Below are 22,544 nucleotides of genomic sequence, written 5' to 3'. Positions count from 1 at the left end.
GAGCCTGATGTGGGACTCGATCCTGGGTCTCCAGGATCACACCCCGGGCTGCAGGCGGCTCTAAACCGCTGGGCCACCGGGGCTACCCCAAGAAGGTAAGCTTTATGTAAACTTTTGTTACTTACTTTTTAAAATTTCGTATCATGTAGCTAACGTTCTTTGATGTTGTGTGCAACTGTAGCTCATTCATTTTGCTGTCTGTAATATGTTCCGCTGTGGATAGTTTCTCCGTCCATTCTTTGGTTGACATTTTCACACATGTCTTCTCCTGTACATGTGCCTGGTGTTCCCTTGGGCAATGGGATTGCGTGTGCTGGGATACCAGGTATGTGAATGTCCTGCTTCAGAGATGATGCCAGGCTATTTTCCAGAACATGTGCACCAGTGTCTACCTTGCAGTCTCAGTGGGTAAGAGATCTTGTAGATCCACATTCCCTTCAGCTCTTAGTATTTTCAGATTTTAAAATTATTGCCAGCCAGGTGGATGCAAAATGACATCCCATGGTGGCCTTGATTGGCATTTTCCTGGGCCATTCAGGACACGTAACTTGTCTTCATCTGTTTCTTCCTCTATCAATTGATTTTCTTCCCTGCTCTCTCTCCCTCCCCTCCTTCCCTTCTTCCTACATTCCTTCTTTCTTTTCTTTATTTCCCCACTTTTTAATATCTTTATTTACAAGAAACAGCTTCAGAATGAACTCTTTTTTGTGTGATATTAATTAGCTTAATTAAAAGCACAAGCATGGGCCATTTCTTTCTAACCAGAAAATGCTAAATTATTGACCTATTAAAAAATATGTAATCCATCTAGTGTCTTCATTCTATAGTGGGTAATGGGGTCAGTTGCATTTTTTTATCTTCTAGATTGTTTTCATTTTGAGAAGAAAACCAAAAATTCCTTTTGATTTTTTTAAGAAGTGCCAAGCTAATTATAAGACAATTATATATAGGTATTGGGAGGTTTATCAATTATAGTTTTCTTCATAGATAAATTTAGTATTTTAAATTGGATTTTTGTTTGTTTTGAGTTTTCCTACCTTATTCTTTCTTTCCCTCCTTCATTCATTCTTTCTTTTCTTTTGTATTTGCTTCCTAATATATTTTGGGCACTAAGCTTTGTCCGTCGTACCTCACAAATTCTCTCCACCCATGTGTAACTTATATTCCCCTTCTTTTGAGATATTTTCTCATTAATAAACTTTATTAATTTCAACACTGCCCATCCATGTTATATTTACTCAGCACAGAAAGATGTCACGCTTGTTTGTTTTTTTTTTTAAAGGTTTGAAGAATTTAGGTAACCCGCCCCAGGTCACCTGGCCAGTTCACTGAAGAGATAGTTCTTGAATTCAGGTCTTAATCCAGAGGCACTGCTGCTTTCCACTACAAGATCAATTTTTTCCATATTGATGAAGTTATGTTTTTTTCCATCCAAGGGGTTAAAACTTTTATTTATTTATGATAATCACAGAGAGAGAGGCAGAGACATAGGCAGAGGGAGAAGCAGGCTCCATGCACCAGGAGCCCGACGTGGGATTCGATCCCAGGTCTCCAGGATCGCGCCCTGAGCTAAAGGCAGGCGCTAAACCGCTGCAGCACCCAGGGATCCCGGTTAAAACTTTTAGAAGCATATTTAGAAGGCAAAGGGTTTTCACATGTACACATGTAACAAATTGTACAGCTTTACAGGTGAAAGGGCTCTTGTTACTTTATTTTTTATTTTTTATTTTTTCTAGTTACTTTAGTACATCAGGCAGTTTACAAATAAAAGCGCTGAGACTTACACCAGTGAATGACCATCCCAAGACCACACATCTATAGGTTCAGGACCACAACTAGAGCCTGGCAGCCTTGCCTCATTACAACTTCCCCTGATTCACAATACATGAGGTGGTGGCTACAGCCGTAGATACTTAAGTACTTTATGTGCAGCTCCGCCCTAGCAGACTTAGCCAAGGGTCGGTGATGGTCTGGTGAGGCCAAATAAAAGCCCTGGAGACAGCGACAAATACACAGGTTTACTGGGGAACTGAAGCACAGGCCTCCGGAGTGGCCGACTGGATAAAATATCCGCGCTGGGCTTGAAGCACAGGGAGGTTGTAAAGCCCAGCAAGCTAGCCTAGAAACTGTCGGTGGTCTTCTCCTCCTTGCACGGCCAGCGTGTTGAGGACATCAAGGCCTGCCCCTTGGGCACCTTTGTCACAAGGGAGACACTCCGAGTTGGCCACCCCAGGAGCTCCTGACCTTGAACACTGAACAACGTGTCCTTCTGAGCATTCTGCTTGATTGGAACATAGAGGGAGGACAGATCTCTACATTCTCAAGATAGCGATTAATACAGGCGTTCAGGGGGTGCTTGCCCCAATTAGATCTCCAGCGCATACCATATGCTTTGAAATTGTTCCCCATGCAAAGAAAAAAAACTACATTTAATAGTAATTTCTAGGATATTGCTTCAGCTAGTTGCAATCACCATCATTAACGAGTCTCGGGGGTGGAAAATTGACCCCTTACCAAAAGTACTCTGACTTCCTGAAAGCTATAAAGTGTGTTTTACCAAGAGGGCATTCCTGACTTTGGGCAGCTCTCGTGGCAGAAAGCATTAAATCAGCCACGAGTTTCTTTAGGAAGAACTTCCTGCTTGCATCTCCATATACGAGGTCTAGCTTACAGAGGTTACAGCAGCCTCTGTAAACCAGCCTCTTGCAATCCACGAAGATCCCAACCCACATTGACAGCACATCGGCAGGAGGATTTCTCCTTGTGGGGACCTGCTGGGCCTGCCGCAAGCCTTCCCAAGAAGGGCTGGTGTGTTTCTCCCCAACCAAGCTATTCCGGCAGAGGCCTGGAGCTCTCCATCCTCAGTCAGCTGCTTCTGTTTCACTGCGGACACACCAATCAATGTGCCTGGGGACCTTTACACAAGGTCTGTGCTTCTTACAAGGGGCCTTCTCTGTACCAAGAAATCTGTGTGTACACCAGGAATGACACTTCTTTCATGGACCCACACTGTTGACCAGCTCTTCACCAGTGCTCCACCCAGCGTCTGGCTGCTGGCGACACCACCCACTCCGATAGGGTTAAGTCAAAGGGACTGAATACCAGGACGTGCACATTTGCAAAGTCATTAGGGAGACGGGAGAAACAGGCTCTAGTGGGGCTCCCAGGGGCACCTCGTGGGGCTCCCAGAGGCACCTCTCAGGTCACCAGACTGTCCTCTTCTATAGTAAATCGAGGGATTGTTTGCACTGCCGCTCCTTGTAGAACCACATTTCCACCAAATCAGCCCCCTGCAGACTCGGGCACCTGCCCCAGGACGCCCAGACTCCAGATCTATGCGGCGCCAGCCACCATCTAACTCATACAAGCAGGGAAGCAGCACCTTGCCTCCTCCACGTAAGTCAGGTCCAATTCAGAGTCTCCCACCAGGGCATCAATTTGGCAGAACTGGAGAACACAATTGCCAAGGAGGTGGGGTTCTGAGTTTCTTTTCCAACCTTGCTCTGGGAGCTGCTGAGAGCAGGTCGCCAGCGTCCACTCCAACTATGAGCCACACGATTGGAAACACTCCCAGCCCCACTGGAGGTCTCTTCTTCTCTAAGGACAAGAGGTCCGTTTCCGAGGGATTAGAGGCATAAACGTGACCACCATGCACTTGTCTCTCATAAAGTACTCCTGTTTGTGCAAATTTAGAACATATTCAAATAAAGGGACATTTCCACTAACACATTACATTGGTGAAATTTAGAACTACTTTAAATGAATTCACACAAGAAAGTTTCTAATTTGTTGAGTTTACCCTATTTTCACGGCAGGAAGCACCGTATTTTACACACATGCAGCCGGTAAAAGTGAAAGCTGTAACATGTGGCTTCCGTCTCTTCCAATTTGCAGAGCGGAAAATGTTTTCTACTTCTGCTTGCCATAACTGCTTTCTTTATTCTTTTTTTCAACAGCCCCCGGTTGTGATTCTAAGTCCTTCGAGACAAAAGTATTGGTTATTTTGGCATAGAAAAGATTTTCCAGACTTCTGAAAGTTTTGTGTTTTAGTTCGAATCTGAGATCTGCTGATGTTTAATTGTGTCCCCTCCAAGGCCAGTATGCAGGCTCAGTATTGCTTCTTCTCTAGTGGGAGAAACACAATGCGTCTGTTCCCTGTTGGAGGCCATTCTCTTCCAGTCTGCAGGAGAAGCCACAGCCCGGGGTGTGTCTCTTAGCTGGTGCATCTCTTAGCTGGGCTGCAGGGCTCAAAACGCCTGTGCCGAGGTCTCTGTGCAGCTGCCCTGGAATGAGATACTGCTCCAGGGGCAAAAGCATCTTTAGATTATCAGTCTGATAAGTGTCGCTGGCCTCATAATGCAGCCAGTGGAGGCTCATCTTCAAAGTTAGCCTGCTTGGCGTCCTGCGGGCTTTGTCACAGCGCTTCCTCCAAGGCCGAGGGAGAGCAGAGGCAGCTGGCTGGCGCTCTTTGTTTCAGAAGACGGGCTGTGCCTTGGGTGGTTAACCAGATAGGCCCACGCAGGTGGAAGACCGAGGAGGCCTCTCCCAGCAGGGACAGGCCTGAGAAACCAGGAGCCGGAGTGGCAGAATTCCTGTTGCCATGGACTTTAGAGGCCTCGGCGCGATTGCCCTCCACTGAGGCAAACCTCTCCTGTGCCTTCACACTCAGGCTAAACCTAGAGGACAGAATATTAAATATTAAATATCCCTCGCGTAATCTCCAGTCTGCTGCTTTCTTCCTCTCTGCCTCCAGCGCCCTCTTTCTCTTAACTACATTTTACTTTGCAATTCACGGGTTTCACTTTTACGTTTGATTTTTAGCTTCAGAGGCTGAAATTACCTCCTGCATCCCTGGGAAAAAGAAAGAAGGATGCTCTGGCACAAAAATATTCCAATTAAACCATAATCCGTTGCATTCGGTTTGATAAAATGCATTCAGCTAGATGAGCCATTCTAGCTGACGCATTTACCATCCAAAACCTCTCCTGGCAAAGCTGAGTTTGTGTGTTGCCACTTGTTTCTTTTGGCTCTTGGCTAGAGGTTTGTCCTATCTTTCCTCCCCAGCCTGCCAACATCTGCAGAAGTGGCCTGTTTCTTTTCTTACTAAGACCATTAGCAGGGAGCAGGACCCGGTGCTTAGTAGACACTAGGTACTTAATATGCGTTGGTGGGGTGAATACTTGCAGTGCTGGGAGATGAGAGGAGTTGTGTGTGGCAGACCTTAGGGACCGGGATCAGCAGTTAGCTGGCCTTCATTGTCACATGGAAGACGATCCGGTCTATCTGGCCTGCGGAGCATTCGGGATTTTATAGAAAAATCACCTGATCCTCAGCTGCATTGGCTACACATCCAGATTCCAGCTCCTGACTTAGCAACCCCGGTAGAAAAATTACTTTCCACCTCCAGTATCAATAAAGCTACCCATTCAAGAACTCTTAAGTGGTGCTACTGGGGTCCTTTGCCCCTCTGGATGCTCACCTTGCCAAGGTGATGGGTTGATAAGACGAGATCCTGGGTCCTGGGCCTTCCTGCAGCCCCAGCATCAGAGCAGGACAAATTATCCTTCAATTGGATCCCGGGCTGGGGGATGAGGTGCTCTTCCAAACAGGCAGAGCTGAGGCCAAACACACCTCAGTAACAACCACATTCCTCATTCTGGAATTCCATGCTCTCTGTGGTCTGAAGTCCCCTTTCCTCAGAGCTCCTAACCTGAGCTGTGTGTTCCAATCAGAATGGCCTCTCTTGAGGTTCAACCTTCCTCCTTAGGCCCCCATGCTCCCTTCAGCCCTCCACCCCTGGGCTTTTGCTCATTTGTACCCTCTACTCAGATATGATGCCCTCAGATCCAAATCTTATCTGGACCCAAGGCCCAAGTCAAAATATGTCTTTGCCAAGACATCTGTAGAAAAGCAAACTGTGCTTTAAATGTGGAAAGCTACCAAATGACCTCTTATTTGACAACTTGCTTCATCGCAGTGGAACACATGCTCCTAAAGCACACAGAAGTGCAAGAGCCCTAAATCCCCAGGACTAAGTTAAAACAAACAAACAAACAAAACCCGGAGTCCCAGAGCTACTGGCTCCCGGTACCTATACTGTACCAGTCAATTGAGCAACTGAGTGTTTGCCTTGAGCCTCTCAGGGCCCAAGACCAATATTCAGAACCTCTTGTGTTTTCAGAAGGATCTAAATTATTTTGTCAAAATAATCCTGCCTTTCTTTTTTGAAAGAATTTTTTTTCCTCTTCGAAATAATGTTTTTGATAATTTATTCTTTCCTTGATTTACATTTTTCTCTGTTTAATAAGTGTCCACCAGGTAAATACCACTAAGTCAGGGATTCTGGCTACAAATCAGAGGAGAGAAAGCCACTGCTTCAGTCCTTCAGACTTTAAATTAAGGAAGGGCTAATGAAATGACCTGATTTTTCTTTAAATTGTTTTTTAACAATTCTACTCTATACTAAGCTAAGCAAAGAGAGAAACTAGGATCCAGGTATGTAAAATAGTATGTGGAAATAGGAGTGGTGTCAGCAAAGATTTGCTGCAAATCCACACTGGTTCAATGATTCGACGACATGCAAATGAGCTCCCTACTCACTGATGGTGGCATTGTTTCTGACCTCAAATTCAGGGCCCTGCACAGAAAAACTGCCAACAGCCCGAACAACTCTCCTAGGGTGGCAAAACAGAAACAAAAACAATAATCGCAAGACAAAACAAAACAAAACAAAAAAACACCTTTTATCTTAGCCTCTCAGACACAGGAGCCCTTGTTAGCTTGATAGTTTTCATGAGGAGTTGCTGCTTTGAAGAAGGGATAATAAGTTTGGGATTTAACGTTGTGTTTTTGGAGCATCTTATGTGTGTGACATTTGCTTGTCCTGAAGGCATAGCCCAGATGAGCTTTTTTATCCTCCTAAAGCCCACAGACCAATTTGGGCAAATTACCATCTGTTTTAAAAAATAGAGAAAGAGCTAGGGGAGGGTGGCAGGCTGGATTGTGGCCCCAAAGATAGCCAGGTCCTGATCCTGGGTCCCATGAATGTCACCCTCCATGGCAAAGTAGACTTTGTAGGTGTGATCAAGGATCTTGAGATAGAAAAGTTATTCTGGGTTATCTAGGTGGGCTGGGCTGACAGGAAATAATAAGTGTCTTTGTAAAAGGAAGGCAGATAAATATTTAACAACAAGAGGAGAAGAAAGCAACGTGGTGACACTGGAAGGCAAATGAAAGGAGACATGAGCCAGGGAATAAGAATGTCCTCTGTAAGACAGAAAATGCCAGGAATGGATTCTCCCCTGGAGTCTCTGGAAGGAATTGGCCCAATTGACACCTTGACTTTAGCCCCATAAAACTCCTTATGGTCTTCTGACCTCCAGAACTTCAATGGAATAAATGTGTATTATTTTAAGCCCCCAAGCTTGTGGTAATATGTTAGAGCAGCCATAAGAAACTAATACAGGGAGTTCACATAAAAGGCAGCATCCCCGCCCCACCCCCCCCCACCCCCCCCCACACACACTCCACCCCAGGAGAAAGAGCCAGAAAGTATTACTAGAGAATGAACTTCAATGCATGACAAGGTTTTGGTGGCCAGAGAAGTAATTTACAGTTAAGAATCTATCCTTACAAGGAGAGAATTGGCAGGATCTACACCAGGATATCTGATTTTTCATTTTCCAGTGTCAATGTTGGGGAAGGATTCTGTACTTACTGAGCTAAGTCATTCAGTCATTTATAATGTCTGTCCACCATTCTATGAGATAGACATTATAATCATCCCATTATCAATAAAGACACTGAGGCTGTGAGGAGACACAGAACTTCCCAAGGTCACGTGGCAGAGTGGTTGCTGCCTAGTGCCATCCAGACTCCTCCTTGGTGATGACTTTCCCCAGCTTCTGGGCATACTGCCAAGCAGACAGCTCTCCATTGTTAATCCTCTTTGGAGATTGTTTGGGCCAAGAAAATGCCTCCTTCCAAGGGCAGTCACATCTCGTGAATGATCAGTAAGAGAGAATAAAGTCATGGCTTCCTCTCCCCAACTCAGGACAACTTGAAGAATCATCCTCTCTTTACAGCTTCCTACAGGGTCTGTCAAGGACCTTCTGAGGACTGCATTGCAGCTGAGCTTCTCCCTCTGTACAATCCTGCCTCCTCCCTGTCTGTCTCATAGGTGTCAATCCCCAAAACAGTCCACAATAAACGTCCTAGGCACAAATTTCCATCTCAGAGTCCATGACCAAGAAGAGCAACCTACCCATGTTTGTTGCATGAATCATGAGGTTGGGATTCCGCCCCAATATCTGAACCCTTTCTGCTTTCATCTAGTGGCCCCTGGTGGAGCATAATACACACATTTATGAGATAGACTCTTCATCTCCTACATGGAGTGGGAAAGAGATGCTGGTGACAGAAAGCCTGGGCTGGAGAACAAATCTGCAAATCAATCTGCTCCAGAAGATGGGAAGTACATCTCCCAGCTCCCTTCTCTGCCGATGAAGATGTGTTACTTGGACTCTGGCTATACAGCTTAAACTAATGCTGAATAGACAGCACGTGCTCTCAGAAGAGGAACGCTCATCTCTCCCATAACCACTCAATTTGCCTGCCGGTGGAGGAATGAGATAGGCTGCCACAGTTCAGTTACCAGTGGCAGCAAATGACCCAAGAATTATCCATCAGGAAAGAGTGGCCTCTTGGAACTGACAGCACATTTGTTTAGGAGCTGGAAAATGGTTCTGAAGCCACCACATTTAAAGAGGTGTGGTTTCTAATTCTGGGCTTGTCAGCATGACTAGTGCACCAAAGGATTGGCTTCAAAGATGTAAAACCTTCACCCAGTACTTAGCAAACATGACTTCTGATTAGCAATTCATTACAACAGTATTCCCCAAAAAGCTAGAGCAGGTCTTTCTCTTACTCCACTGAAGATGATTAACTCTCAAAGGACCAGAGGGACCTCATTAAAAAACTGCCCCAACATGTATGACTGTCCCACGGTAGAGGGGACAGCCAATGATGAAGGCCCTTTGCTTTGGCATAGCCATAGGAAACAAAATAGGCTATAAATTTTTTAAAACTCCTAGCGGCCTGTATCGTATCTTACCACCAAGATGTGCTTTACATTTTGAATTGAGAGTTTAATACATTCCTACCTAGCACCTCTCTCTAAACATTTCCCCCAAATACCTTTACAGACACCAGAAAACTAATAATAAGACATTAATGCAGACAGATAGTCTAATGGCCAAATCTTTGGGATGTCACATTAACTTTAAGGCAGGCTGAGGTTCATTCCATGTCACAGAGAATGTCTTGTAGACCTTCCTTGCTGTGGAGTCATTTCCCATGTCTGTCACCGGCACTCAGTGGGAGACATCACAGGCCCTAGGTCACAGGTATTTGCAGGTGACCAGAGTGGATGACCTGGCAAAAGGTGAAGAGGAGAAGCCCAGAGACAAGGAGAATGGGCAGGAGTGATGACAGGAGCAACTTTGGTGAGATGATGAGACACAGCCTCATGGAGCGGGACTTGGGTGCACAAGGATAGCTCTGAGTTGTGAACTGTGGTGTCTCTCATTTAGACAGAAAGCCAGGCCAAGTATCCCCTGTCTGTTAGTAAATACTAACTCTTGCCTGCAGAAATAAATGAGGCCCATGGAAAAGTGCCACATGAAGAAACTTCCCTCTGAAAATGGGAATGGTGCACAGCAGTGTCCAGAAGAACCTCTCAAATAGTATCAGCAACCTAAGGAGAAGGTCAAGGTCCAGATAGCTGGTGATCCCAAAGACAACAGCAGAAATGAAATATAAACAAAAATTTTAAAGATCTAATATGATGCGCAAAAAAAGATAAATAACTTCAATTTTTAAAGGGGTAATGAACTCAAATAAATATTTCATATACAAATGACCAATAAGCACATGAAAAGATTCTCAACATAATTAATCACTGGGGAAATGCAAGTCAAAACCAAAATGAGCTACTGCTGTACCCATTAGGATGGCCTCCCTCTACAAGGCCGATAATAACAAGAGTTGGCGAGGAAGTGGAGAAGTGGGAACCCTTAGGACCTGCCGGTAGGAATGCAAAAAATGGGCAGCCACTGTGGAAACCAGCTTGGCAGTTCCTTAAAATGTTAAACACAGTGTCACTCCAGGACCCAGCATTTTACTCCTACCCCCTACGTTCAAGAGAAATGAAAACATACGTCTACATGAAAACTTTTATATAAATGTTCATGGCAATATTATTCATAGTACCTAAAAAGTAGAAACCATCCAATGATCCTCAACTGATAAATGAATAAAAAAACATGGTATATCCATAATATTATTTGGCATCATAAAGGAATGAAGTGCTAATAAATGCTAGAACGTGGATGGACCTTGAAAACATGGTAAGACCCAGTCACAAAAGTCAGGAAGACCATATACATCAAATGATTCCATTCATATAAAATGTCCAGAATAGGCAAGTATAGAGAGTAAGTTAGTGGTTGTTTAGGGCTGAGGTTGGGGGGACGATTGAGGGAAGGAATGGGAACAAGATTTCTTTGGAGTGCTAAAAACATGCTAAAATTAGATTGTGCTCATGGTTGCACAACTCAGCAACTATGCTAAAAAATATATTAAATTGTCCATTACAAATAGGTGAGTTGTGTGGCATGTGAATTGTAACTCTTCTCATTAAATGTGTGTGTGGAGAGGGTGAGAAAGAGTTCTGAACTGAAACAGATCTATGTATGCATAGTTAAAGGGGATCACAGCGTTCCTGAGAAAAAAATGACGAAAAGAAAACGTCTTTGACAGATTCTGTGTTATTCTTTTGAATTATAAAGAAGAAGAAAACATCTACAAGGAATTTTCCAGGGGAAAAAAAACCCACCAGAATTATCTTAGGACTTAAGTCTTGCCTCTAAAAACTACAATATATAATAAATGTGTAATATGCATTATGCAACAAGAGAAAAGGGATTATTAGCATGTATCTTGCATTCTTATTTTACTAAAATTACATTGTTGACTATTTTAAAGTCAAAGTGTATTTTATCTACAAAGAATAAGTATTTTAGGTTCAAAACAATTGTTTTTATGAAAGCAATTTGGATTCATCAGAGGTCAGAAAGCACAAATAAGCAAACAGGAGAGATGCTATCTTTCAAAGATGGAACTATGTTTAACCGTGAAAGGCCCTCCAAGTCCAGCAGGGTGCCTGATACCTTGTAAGATTCTGCTTCATAATACACAAGGCCCAGAGCAAAATGAAAATGCAGAGACCCTTGTTGAGAATTAATAGTTTTAAGACAGTGATGGCAGAGCATTAAATCAAGCATGAGGACCCCTGCTAAGTAAGCACAGGGCCCTGTGGCCTGCACACATCACCTAGTAAGCATTTAATAAATATTTGCATAATGAATCAGTGATAATACCTTCTAGAAAAACTTAATTCACTTATCCTTTATTCCTACCCATCAAAAGCTAACAATCACTATAATAAAAGTATGTTCTATTTTGTCATTTTTGTCCTGTGTCCCCTCTTTAAAAGTAAAATATGCATTTAACTAAAAAGTCCAAAATAATTAGAATGAATGATGATGAAATTTATCTTCACTCAAATGTTTTTCCTGAAGTTCCTTTTATCAGGATTTTGGCACATGCAGGATGACCTAACAGACATAAGGATTGTGAAGCACTGAGCCATGGTGAACGCTTCATTGTGTGCATGGCATCCTTTCTAGAATGTAAGCTTCTGGCAGGGGCACCCAGCTCCATGATCCACGTGTCTCTGGGACCAGTGGAGAGCCTGGCTCAGTGAGAAACTCAGATAATACTTCCCAAATGAAACAGAATTCATCAGATGAAAGATGAAAATAGTAAACAGATAAACCTCAAGTTTTTATATTAGCAACTGCCATGTGGAAAACATTAGTTGGGAGGTTAGATTACAACATGAAATGTGAGAGCAACCCTAGTGGACAGAGGGCCTCAAATAATAACCATTCACGTGTCTGAATAACTATCCTTTTCACGTGTATGACATGTTCTTAATGGTCAAAACTGTATAGACAGAAGACAAATGACTGGTTGCCTAGGGAGGCGAGAAAGGGGAGGTTAGGGAGGGCAATGGGAAAAACCAGGTTTCAGACCTGTCTTCACACCAGCTGTCTGATTGGGCTTCAGTTTTCCAGCCAATAAACGGAGTATCTTAGGTGATCGCTTTGTACTTCCAGAGGACAGAATCCCGTCCTGCTGACAGCCGTGAGCACGGTGGCCTCTCTCACTCTTTCCTGTGGTTTTGCAGCCAAGAGCTGGAGTAGATGGATACCCACTCAAAACAGAATGGCCTTAGAAGATACCAAGAGGTTATGCTGACCATCTCTTAAGTATACAGAACTTTGTTCAATTATTCGCATCCTAAATACCAGTAATGATGCTCTTACAATAGTGTCAACATAAAAATGTAGGGGAGAAAAGACTTTCAGCATCGAATTTTTTTTTTAAATAATTACTGTGGACTAATTATACAAATTCCAGGAAGGATGAAAATTGTTTCTTTCCTCTGCATATGTAGATTGACACCGGTGATAATTGCATCCAGGTGTTCTAAATGCCACAGTTAAGGGTTACCTAGAAAGCAGGCAAAAAACAAATAAGAACACATCAAAATATGAAGTCGTTTGGGGTAGATTCAGCTTATCATCTTCTGTTGTGACTATATTACATGATGGTTTTTCCAATCTGGAAGGTTCTTTAATGTTAATAACTAAATGCTGTTTTCTTATCTTGTTTTAAATTTTTTTCCCTCATTTTTCCAATTTCTTTTTTTTAATTTAATTACCTAATATAGTCTTGAGATTTCAGAAAATTAGATTGTAATTCTGTGGCTCCTGATATGAATACATTTGAATCAGAAAAAAAATAAACTAGCAAGAGTCACTAAAAATTTCTGTTTTGTTTTGTTTTAAAGATTTTATTTATTCATTCATGTGAGAGAGAGAGAGAGAGAGAGGCAGAGACATAGGCAGAGGGAGGACATGATGTGGGACTCAATCCCAGGGCCCCAGGATCACTCCCTGAGCTGAAGGCAGAAGCTCAACCACTGAGCCACCCAGGTACTCCCAAAATTGGTGTTTTTATTCCACAGAACTACTAGGAAAGGGACACCTGGGTTTAGATAAAATCTAAGTAACACTTGGCCTAATCATTTTTTAGTGCATTCCAGACATCAAAAAGGCCTCATGTTTATTGACCACCTTGTGGCAGGAACTGCATTGTTTCATGTAACTATCGGGAAGACAGGCTGCAAAGCTGCCAAAAGTATTTATTTGGGGTCTTTGGGATTGCAATTGGGAGACACAGAATCTACCAAAATCTAAAGTATGCTCTGAATTGTGAATTGGGAGCTCAGTGGGGGGTTCAGGCTTATAACAGCAAAAACCACAAGGTCAGTAAATTCTGTTGGAAAAATTGTGATGAGTGCTAACAGAGTTATATTCATTAATACATGATTGGCTATTTAGCTGACAGGTGTTACATTATCTCTATTTTAGTCCAAACTAGAAGGATGTGTTCCAGGAGGTGACAGAGTTGCAGCTGACAAGTTACAATTGACAAAATTCAAAAGTTCATGGTGTTCTGAAAATTGAAACAGAAGTGCATGGGACCTGCTTCCTCCGTATCCTGATTTTGAATGACTCTTAGCAATGTTTACTTCAATTCGAAATCTTTCACACATTGCATGTGCAATCATAGGGACTTTCAATGTGGCCATCTGTGGGGGGCAGTAGGTGGAGGCTAAGACATCATCTGGCTTGCCTGTGGTAATCCTACAAGTAAATGATGACATCCAGTCCTTTACCAAAGCTATATGACCATACAGATCTTGCTCCATCTGATGGGATTATGTTCTGGTAAACCAAAATGCACTCAATATGGACTTCCAGGGATGATGGCAGAGAAGAAGGATCCCAGCCTCACCCTGTTCCATGGATACAACTAGGTAACACTCACATCAGTGTAGAAAATGACCCAGAGACTGTCAGAACAGACTCCACAGCTAAATGTAGAGAAGAAGCCATATTAAAGAAAAGAGGAAGGGTAGAGACTCCATTAGGAGCTAAGCAGACCCTAGAGACTGTCCTTGGAAGGGAGGGACACAGCAGGCATGGGATGGGAAAGGAACAGGTCCCCACACCAGTCATCCCAGGCATGGGGGACCTACATGGGAAAGACAAATCCTGATATGATTTAGCTTTGAAAACAAGAGGGGCCTAACTTCATGAGTTCTAAAAACCATTGGGTATTAACACATGGAACTTTAAAAATCAATAGGCTCAGTTCTGGGAAATCTAGGAAGGCAATAGGAAACTGAGTCCCTAGTCTTAAAGAGACACCATAGTAAACAGCCCTGCTGAGCTGAGATACAATATAGAGACAGCAGTTTGAAAAATGCCTGGGGCATATGGAAGGGATATTTGTTTACTAATCTCAGAACATGTGGTGGAGGAGCAGGGATCTTTGGGAGACCTCTCCAAGAACAAAAGAGCTAGTAGATGCCATTTCCCTCCCTCCACACCCAACCTGGAACACAGACATCTGTAGGAACCAGCGTAGTCTCAACTCTCTCCACCTAGCTTGCTAACAGCACACCCTGCCTTCATGTACTTCTATTGACTCATCCCTCCAACCCCATGGGCATCAGCAGGAATTTTTCCAGCACAACTGCAGGTCCCATTCCACAATGGATCAGTGTAGACCTTGTCGGCATTGTATACCCTGCCCATGTATTCTTCTGTAGACCTGCCCCCTCCAAGATGCCCTTGGCTAGAACCCATCCAAACCAAAACCACAAACCTGGCAGTGTGCAAGCAGCCCTGGCAGGAGCCAGTACCTCTAAAGTTGACTCCTGCCCTGAGGAGAGGGGAAAAAAATCACACACACACCAGTTTGGCTATGGTTCCATAGGCTGGAGGCAGACATCTGGTTCAACAACAGGCCCTGCCCACTAATGAAAGCTCCACGTGGAACAAGACAAGGAAAGTGCCCTGAAGTTTGGTGCTACTGCATCTCTGGCAAACATCCGGTCTGATTCAGCTCAAGCCCTAGACAGCCCCTGACTGGCTCACTAAAAACACAGGGACTGTATACCCAAACCATGGGGTGAGGAGAGGGGAATAAAGAATGGGTTCAAACATAAGAAACCATCGACTTACTATAGACTGTTATATGCAGAAGATGTCATATACAAACCTAATGATAACCTCAAATAAAAAAAAAACGTAATAGAGAAAGGAATCCAATCATATCATTAAAGAAAGCCAGTACACTGAGAAAAGAAAGCAAGGGAATAAAAAGACAGAGAAGAACTAGAAAAAGCACCATAAAATAGGTAAGAAAATGTTAATAAGTACCTATCTATTAACAATTACTTTGAATGTACATGGACTAAATGCTCCAATTAAAAGATAAAGGGTGACAGAATGGTAAAAAGGCAAGACTCATTTCTGTGCCACTTTTGAGGAACTCATTTCAGACCTAAAAAGGCATGCAGATTGAAAATGAAGGGATGGGAAAGTACTTACCATGAAAATGGATGTGAAAAGAAAGCTAGAGTATTAATACTTATACCAGACAAAATAGACTTTAAAATAAAGACTGTAATGAGACACAAAGAAGGACACTATGTAATCTTAAAGGGAACAATCCGAAAAGAAGAAATAATAATTGTAAATATTTATGCATCTAACATGGGAGCACCCAAATACATAAAGTAGCTAATAACAAATATAAAAGAAGTAATTGATAGCAATACCATAATAGTGGGAGATGATAACATCCCATTTACAGCAATGGATAGATCACCCAAACAGAAAATCAACAAAGAAACTGACTGAATGACACACTGCACCAGAAGCATTTGACAGATATATTCAGAACATTCTATCTCAACAGCATAACACACATTCTTTTCAAGTGCACATGGAATGTTTTCCAGAATAGACCACATATTAGTCCATAAAACCAGTCTCAACAAACTTAGAAAGATAGAAATCATACCCATGCATCTCTTTATACTACAATGTATGAAACTGGAACCAACCACAGGAAAAAATCTGGATATAATACAAATACATAGAGGTTAAATAACATGCTTTCAAACAAGAAATGAGTCAACCAAGAAATCAAAGAAGAAAATAAATTTAAAAAATGAAAATGAAAACCCAGTGGTCCAAAATCTTTGGGATGCTGCAAAAGTTGTTCTAAGAGGGAAGTTTATAGCAATACAGGCCTACTCCAAGAAGCATGAAGAATCTCAAACAAACAACCTAACCCTACTTAAAGAAGCTAGAAAAAGAAAAACAAACAAATCCCAAAACTGGTAGAAGGAAAGAAATAAAAATTAGAACAGAAATAAATGATAGAGAAAATTTAAAAAGAAACAATAGAACAGATGAATGAAACCAGAAGCTAGTCCTTTGAAAAGTTCAACAAAATTGATAAACCTTTAGCCAGACTCATCAAAGAGAGAGAAAGAAAGGGAGCACACAAATAAACAAAACTGGAAATGAAACAGAGAAATAAAAGCAATCCTGCAGAAATACAAGGATTATAAGAGAATATTATGAAAAATTATATGCCAACAAAGTCGACAACCTACAAGAAATGGATGAATTCCTAGAAACATATAACCTACCAAATTTGAAGCAGGAAGAAATAACAAATTTGAAGACTGATGACCAGCAATGAAATTGAATCAGTAATAAAAAAAAAAACTCCCAACAAAAGTCCACGACCACACGACTTCACAGGGGAATTCTACCAAATAGTTAAAGAAGAGTTAATACCTATTCTTCTCAAATTATTCCAAAAAATGGAAGAGCAAGAAAAACTTCCAAGATTATTTTACAAGGCAAAACCAGGTAAAGACACTACAAAAAAATAGAACTGTAGGTCAATATTTCTGATGAACATAAATGCAAAAATCCTCAAAAAACAACCACAAAATCCTCAACAAAATACTAGCAAACCCAATCCAACAATACATTAAAAAAACATTCACCATGACCAAGTGGGATTTATTCCAGGGATGCAAGGTGGTTCAATATTTGCAAATCAATCAACATGATACAGCACATCAATAAAAGAAAGGATAAAAAATCTATGATTATTTTAATAGATGCAGAAAAAAATTTGATGAAGTATAATATCCATTCATTATAAAAATTCTCAACAAAGTAGGCTTAGAGGGAACATATCTCAATGTAATAAAGGCTGTATATGAAAAACCTACAGCTAACATCATACTCAATACATACATCAAGGTCAGGAACAAGACAAGGATGTCCATTCTTACCACTTTTATTAAACATAGTGGAAGTCCTAGCCACAGGGATCAGACAACAAAAAGAAATAAGACATATAAATTGGTAAAGAAGAAGTAAAACTTTTATTATTTGCAGACTACAAAATACTGTAGATAGAAAATCCTAAAGACTCTACCAAAAAACTGCTAGAACTAATACATGAATTCAGGAAAATCACAGGATACAAAAATCAATGAATAGAAATCCATTGTATTTCTAAATACTAATATTGAAGCAGCAAAAAGAGAAATTAAGAAAAAACTCCTATCTACAATTGCACCAAAAATAATAAAATACCTAGGAATAAACTTAACCAAAGAGGTGAAAGATTTGAACTCTGAAAACTATAAAACACTGATGAAAGTACTTGAGGATGACACATAAAATGGAAAGACATTGCATGCTCAGGGATTGGAAGAATAAGTATTATTAAAATGTCTATATTCCCCAAAGCAATCTATACATTTAATGTAATCCCTATCAAAATAACCACTAGCATTTTCATAGAACTAGAACAATCAATCCTAAAATTTGTATGGAATCAGAAAAGACCCTGAACAGCCAAATCAATTTTGAAAAAAAAAAAAAAAACTAAAGCTGGAGGCATCACAATTCCAGACTTCAAGTTATATTACAAAGCTGTCATAATTAGGGGCATCTGGTTGACTCAGTCAGTAGAGCATGTGACTTTTGATTTCAGAATTGTAAGCTGGAGCCCCCACTGGGTGTAGAGATTACTTAAAAATAAAATATTTTTTTAAAAAGCTGTATTAAAACTGTATGGTATCAGCACAAAATTAGACACCTAGATCAATAGAACACAATAGAAAGCTTGAAAATAAATCCAAGATTATATAGTTGATTACGCTTCAACAAAGCAGGAAAGAATATCCAAAGGGAAAAAGACTCTCCAACAAATGATGTTGGGAAAACTGACAGATACATGTCAAAGTATAAAACTGGACCACTTTCGGGACACCTGGGTGGCTCAGCGGTTGAGCATCTGCCTTCAGCTCAGGGTGTGATCCTGGGTCTGGGATCAAGTGCCACATCAACTTCCCTCCAAGGAGCCTGCTTCTCCCTCTGCCTGTGTCTCTGCCTCTCTCTGTGTGTTTCTCATGAATAAATAAAATCTTTTAAAAAAAAGAGAAAGAAACTGGACTACTTTCTTACACCACACACAAAAATAAACTCAGAATGAATTAGACCTAAATGTGACACCTGAAACCATAAAATTTCTAGAAGGGAGCACAGGCAGTAATTTCTTTGACATCAGCGAGCAAAATTTTTCTAGCTATGTCTCCTGCGGCAAGGGAAACAAAAGCAAAAATAAACTATTGGGACTTCATCAAATTAAAAAGCTTCTGCACAGCAAAGGAAACAACAAAACTAAAAGATAACCTACTGAATGGGAGAAGATATTTGCAAATGATATCTCTGGAAAAGGGTTAGTACCCAAAATATATAAACAACTTATACAACTAAACACACACAAAAAAACAAGTAATCTAATTATTAATGAGTAGAAGACATGAATAGACCTTTCTCCACAGAAGGCATACAGATGGTCTACAGATATATGAAAAGATGTTCAACACCACTCATCACCAGAGAGATGCAAATCAGAACCACAATGAGACATCACCTCACACCTGTCAGAATGGCTAAAATAAAAAATCCAGGAAACAACTAGGGGATGTGGAGAAAACGTAATTCTCATGCACTGCTGGTGGGAATGCAAACTGGTACAGCCACTGTGGAAAACAGTATGGAGGGCCCTCCAAAAATTAAAAATAAAATTACCATAGGATCCAGTAATTCCACTCCTGGATATTTACTGAAAGAATATGGAAACACTGATCAAAAAATAGATGTACCCCTATGTTCATCACAGCATTATTTATAGCAGTTAAATTTTGGAACCAGTCCATGTGTCCACATACAGATGAATGGATAAAAAAGAAGTGGCATATGCACATACATATGCACATATATGAATGAGCGTATATAATATGTGAATGATCAGAATATTACTCAGCCATAATAAAAGAGGACAAAATCTTGCCATTTGCAACAACATGAATGCATCTAGAAGGTATAATGCTGAATGAAATAAGTCAGCAAAAGACATATACCATATGATCTCACTCATATGTGGAATTTAAGAAACAAAACAAATGAACAAAGAAGAAAGAGACCAACCAAAAAAAAAAAAACTTAACTATGGAGGAAAAAAGTCATGGTTACCAGCTGGGAAGGGGGAGGGGCGGGAATGGGGGGAAACAGAAGAAGAGGACTAAGAGTTTCCTTACCATGAGGAATGCTAATGTATAGAGCTGCTGAATCACTATATTGTACACCTGACACTAATATAACACTGTATGTTAATTGTACTGGAAATATTCTTTTTTAAATGCATTCAATATACCTGACCCATAGAACATCACGGCTTAGCCCAGGCTACCTTAAATGTTCTGAGAACACTTACATGGGTCTGTAGTTGGGCAGAGTCATCTAACACAAAGCCTATTTTATAACAAAGTGTTGACTATCTCATGCAATTCATTAAATACTGTACCAAAAGTGACAAGTAGCTTGATTGTATGGGTTGAGATTGGTTGTCAAGTGTACAGGTTGATGACCCTCACCATCGCGATACATGAGATCTGTCGCCGCTGCCCGGCATCATTAGAGAGGATCAGACTGTGTATCACTGGCTTGGGAACAGATCCAAATCTCAAATTCAAAGAACAGTTTCTACTGGATGCCTATTGCTTCTACACAGTTGTGAAGTCGAAAAATGTTAAGTCAAGCTGTCACATGTCTGGGGACCATCCATGTGTTTCCCTTTAAGTAAAATGGGGGTGACTTTTAGAATTCTGTAAGATTATAAGATAATCATAGGACTGGGGTATGAATCAAACCTTCCTTAGGGCAGCTTGAGTCACCACAGGTGAGTGCAAGCAGCAGGCTCAGATATAGTGAGAGCCGCTTAATGAATGACTGGCTGTTGATATTATCTGTGCTGTTTCATTTCTATTATAGTTCTCTTCTACAGCTTCCCTGTGCTCCTAAAATCACAGTTAAGTAGGCATCCAAAAGGCTTTGCTTTAACCAGAAGCCTACCCTCTGTTTCTGACTCTCTGGAGGTATCCAGAGAATGAGTGGTGGTTACACTTTATGACCTGAGACAATTAATGAAAATAATAGTTTTTCCTTGGTAGCACACCGTGAATAACTTCAGTGGGATTTCTTTGCCATGGAACAAATTGCCAAAAACATAAAGACTCATAAACCTAACCGAAAGGTTATTTCACTTGAAAATAAAATCAACAATGCTTAATATACTTGAATTTCAAATGAAGTCATAATTGCTTTTGCTGAGACTACTCTAGTTATTTAATACCCTGCACCAACACTGAACAAATAAATCTAAGAGTTTAAGCTGGGGATTAAGAATGGGCTTTCCTCTGAGCAAGATAATTGTGCAAACGATCCGTAGGATAGCAATCAATGAAACAAATACACAGTCAAGACTGCAGACTCAGGAGCTGGATGGCCTTGAATCCAGATACTTGCTGTTTCTCTGGGATCTTGAACGATTCACTGACCCTCCCTTGGGCCTGATTTCCTAGTCTCTAAAATGAGGATGATAACTGGTACCTCCATTGGGTTGGGCAGATGGTGTCAATTAATATATTTAAAGTGCTTAAAACAGGGCCTGGCAGGTACTCAGCAGTCAATAAGTGTTAATTATCATTCAGATTATTATTATTTTTTCAAATGCCTATTCTAATAACCACATTCCTTTCTGTATTATCCTTAAGAAAGAGGATTGAACTGTGAACTGTGATTGAACAGGTTAGTCTCTACCAGGGAGCCCTGTTGCATCCCCAGTTCACCCATACTTACCTGTTCATGCCCCCAGCCCCTGTGCCTGGACAAGTGAAAGAATAGGAGAGGCATTGCCATCTCCATGTCTCAGGAAGCCGGCTTTCCCCGGAGCTGGAGCCACATGGCTTCTCTGAGCTCCGTGCTGAGTAATTAAATTGAGGGCTCTTAGGACAAAAGCCCAGAACTGGGCACCCGAAGACAAAAAAAAAACCAGGAGGAGTGGCTGGCTGGTGCATTCCCTTCAATTAACTATGTAATTCCGAATCTTTAGAGAAACCTAGGTTTACATATCCTTACATACCAATATGCTCATTCAATTTACCAAAGAGAATATAAAATGTACACGAAGTTCTTTCTCAAACATCAAGCATTTCTAGTGTCTTTGTTGTATGATTTAATAAAGCATTCGTTTGGGCAATAGAGGCATATGCTAAGGAAGCAGATCTCAGGAAGAGGTTAATATTTATTGACCACTACCAAGTGCTGGGCATCTGAGATAGTCATTCCTATTTTAATTCTACATCAACCTAGTATGGTAGGTTTCTTACCCATTTTAAGGCAAGGGCATAGATGCTCAGAGCAGTCAAATAATTTGGCCCATATAACACAGCAAAGCAGGAATTTGGGTTTCTGGCCCTAATAGTCCCTCTGGGGCTCTCCCGCCTCTGGGAAGCCCAGCCCCACCTGGCTCCTCCCACTGCACACTGGAGCCGGTCCTCAGTTCCTCCAGGGAGGGAGTTTTTTGCCTAATCTGTTTGCATGTCCTTCAAATTGCATCAGATTAACAGCCTTTGAGTCTCTCCAGGGCCTCTGGAATTCCAAATAGATCCTTCTTTCCAGCAGCTTTGCTGTGTTTGGGGCAGCTCCAGAATCCCTGCAGCAGAGTTTCAATATCTTTCTCCTACTGTGCAATCAAAATTCTCTGCACACCTTATAAGCCTGTGTAGTCTTCTCAGTGTGGCCTCTGGAGCTGGGAAACAAGTGGGTGAACCAAATGTGAGTTTCACTGGGTTTTCTTCTAAAGCAGTAAGGCGATTTACTCCGCTATTCTGATTTATCCCTAATGTTAATCCTACTTTGCAGTTTTAAATTTTAGACAACAAGCAGCTAACACCACCTGCTTTCTGTTTTTTGGATCCTGCGGTTCTTGAGACCTACCTCCTCCCCTACGGAGGAGTCAGACTTCACGGCTCCCTGGGCGGTCTTTCAAAGCTTGGAGGGTGGGCAGGCCTGTTTGCTGTGTGTGCAGATGCTCTATCAAGTTTGAAGCTTTATTAT

The 22,544-nt window shown here is 41.4% G+C and overlaps 1 long non-coding RNA gene across 2 annotated transcripts; it reads right to left on the bottom strand.

Annotated features, from left to right (window-relative positions):
* Positions 1-131: 131 nt before the first annotated feature.
* Positions 132-21,407, bottom strand: LOC140621936 (uncharacterized). Of its 2 annotated transcripts, XR_012021673.1 has the most exons (4): positions 21,285-21,407; positions 12,156-12,636; positions 5,480-5,615; positions 132-4,676 (listed from the first exon to the last, which is right to left on the bottom strand). It is a non-coding gene; the product is annotated as an uncharacterized lncRNA (long non-coding RNA). The 2 variants fall into 2 exon arrangements; XR_012021675.1 differs by lacking the exon at positions 12,156-12,636 and having other exon boundaries at positions 21,285-21,406.
* Between the last annotated feature and the right edge of the window lie 1,137 nt (positions 21,408-22,544).

This window comes from Canis lupus, chromosome 31 (assembly GCF_048164855.1).
Source record: "Canis lupus baileyi chromosome 31, mCanLup2.hap1, whole genome shotgun sequence".
Classification (NCBI taxonomy): domain Eukaryota; kingdom Metazoa; phylum Chordata; class Mammalia; order Carnivora; family Canidae; genus Canis; species Canis lupus.
The sequence above is the reverse complement of the archived record's forward strand: the minus strand, read 5'-3'. Positions and strand labels throughout refer to the sequence as shown.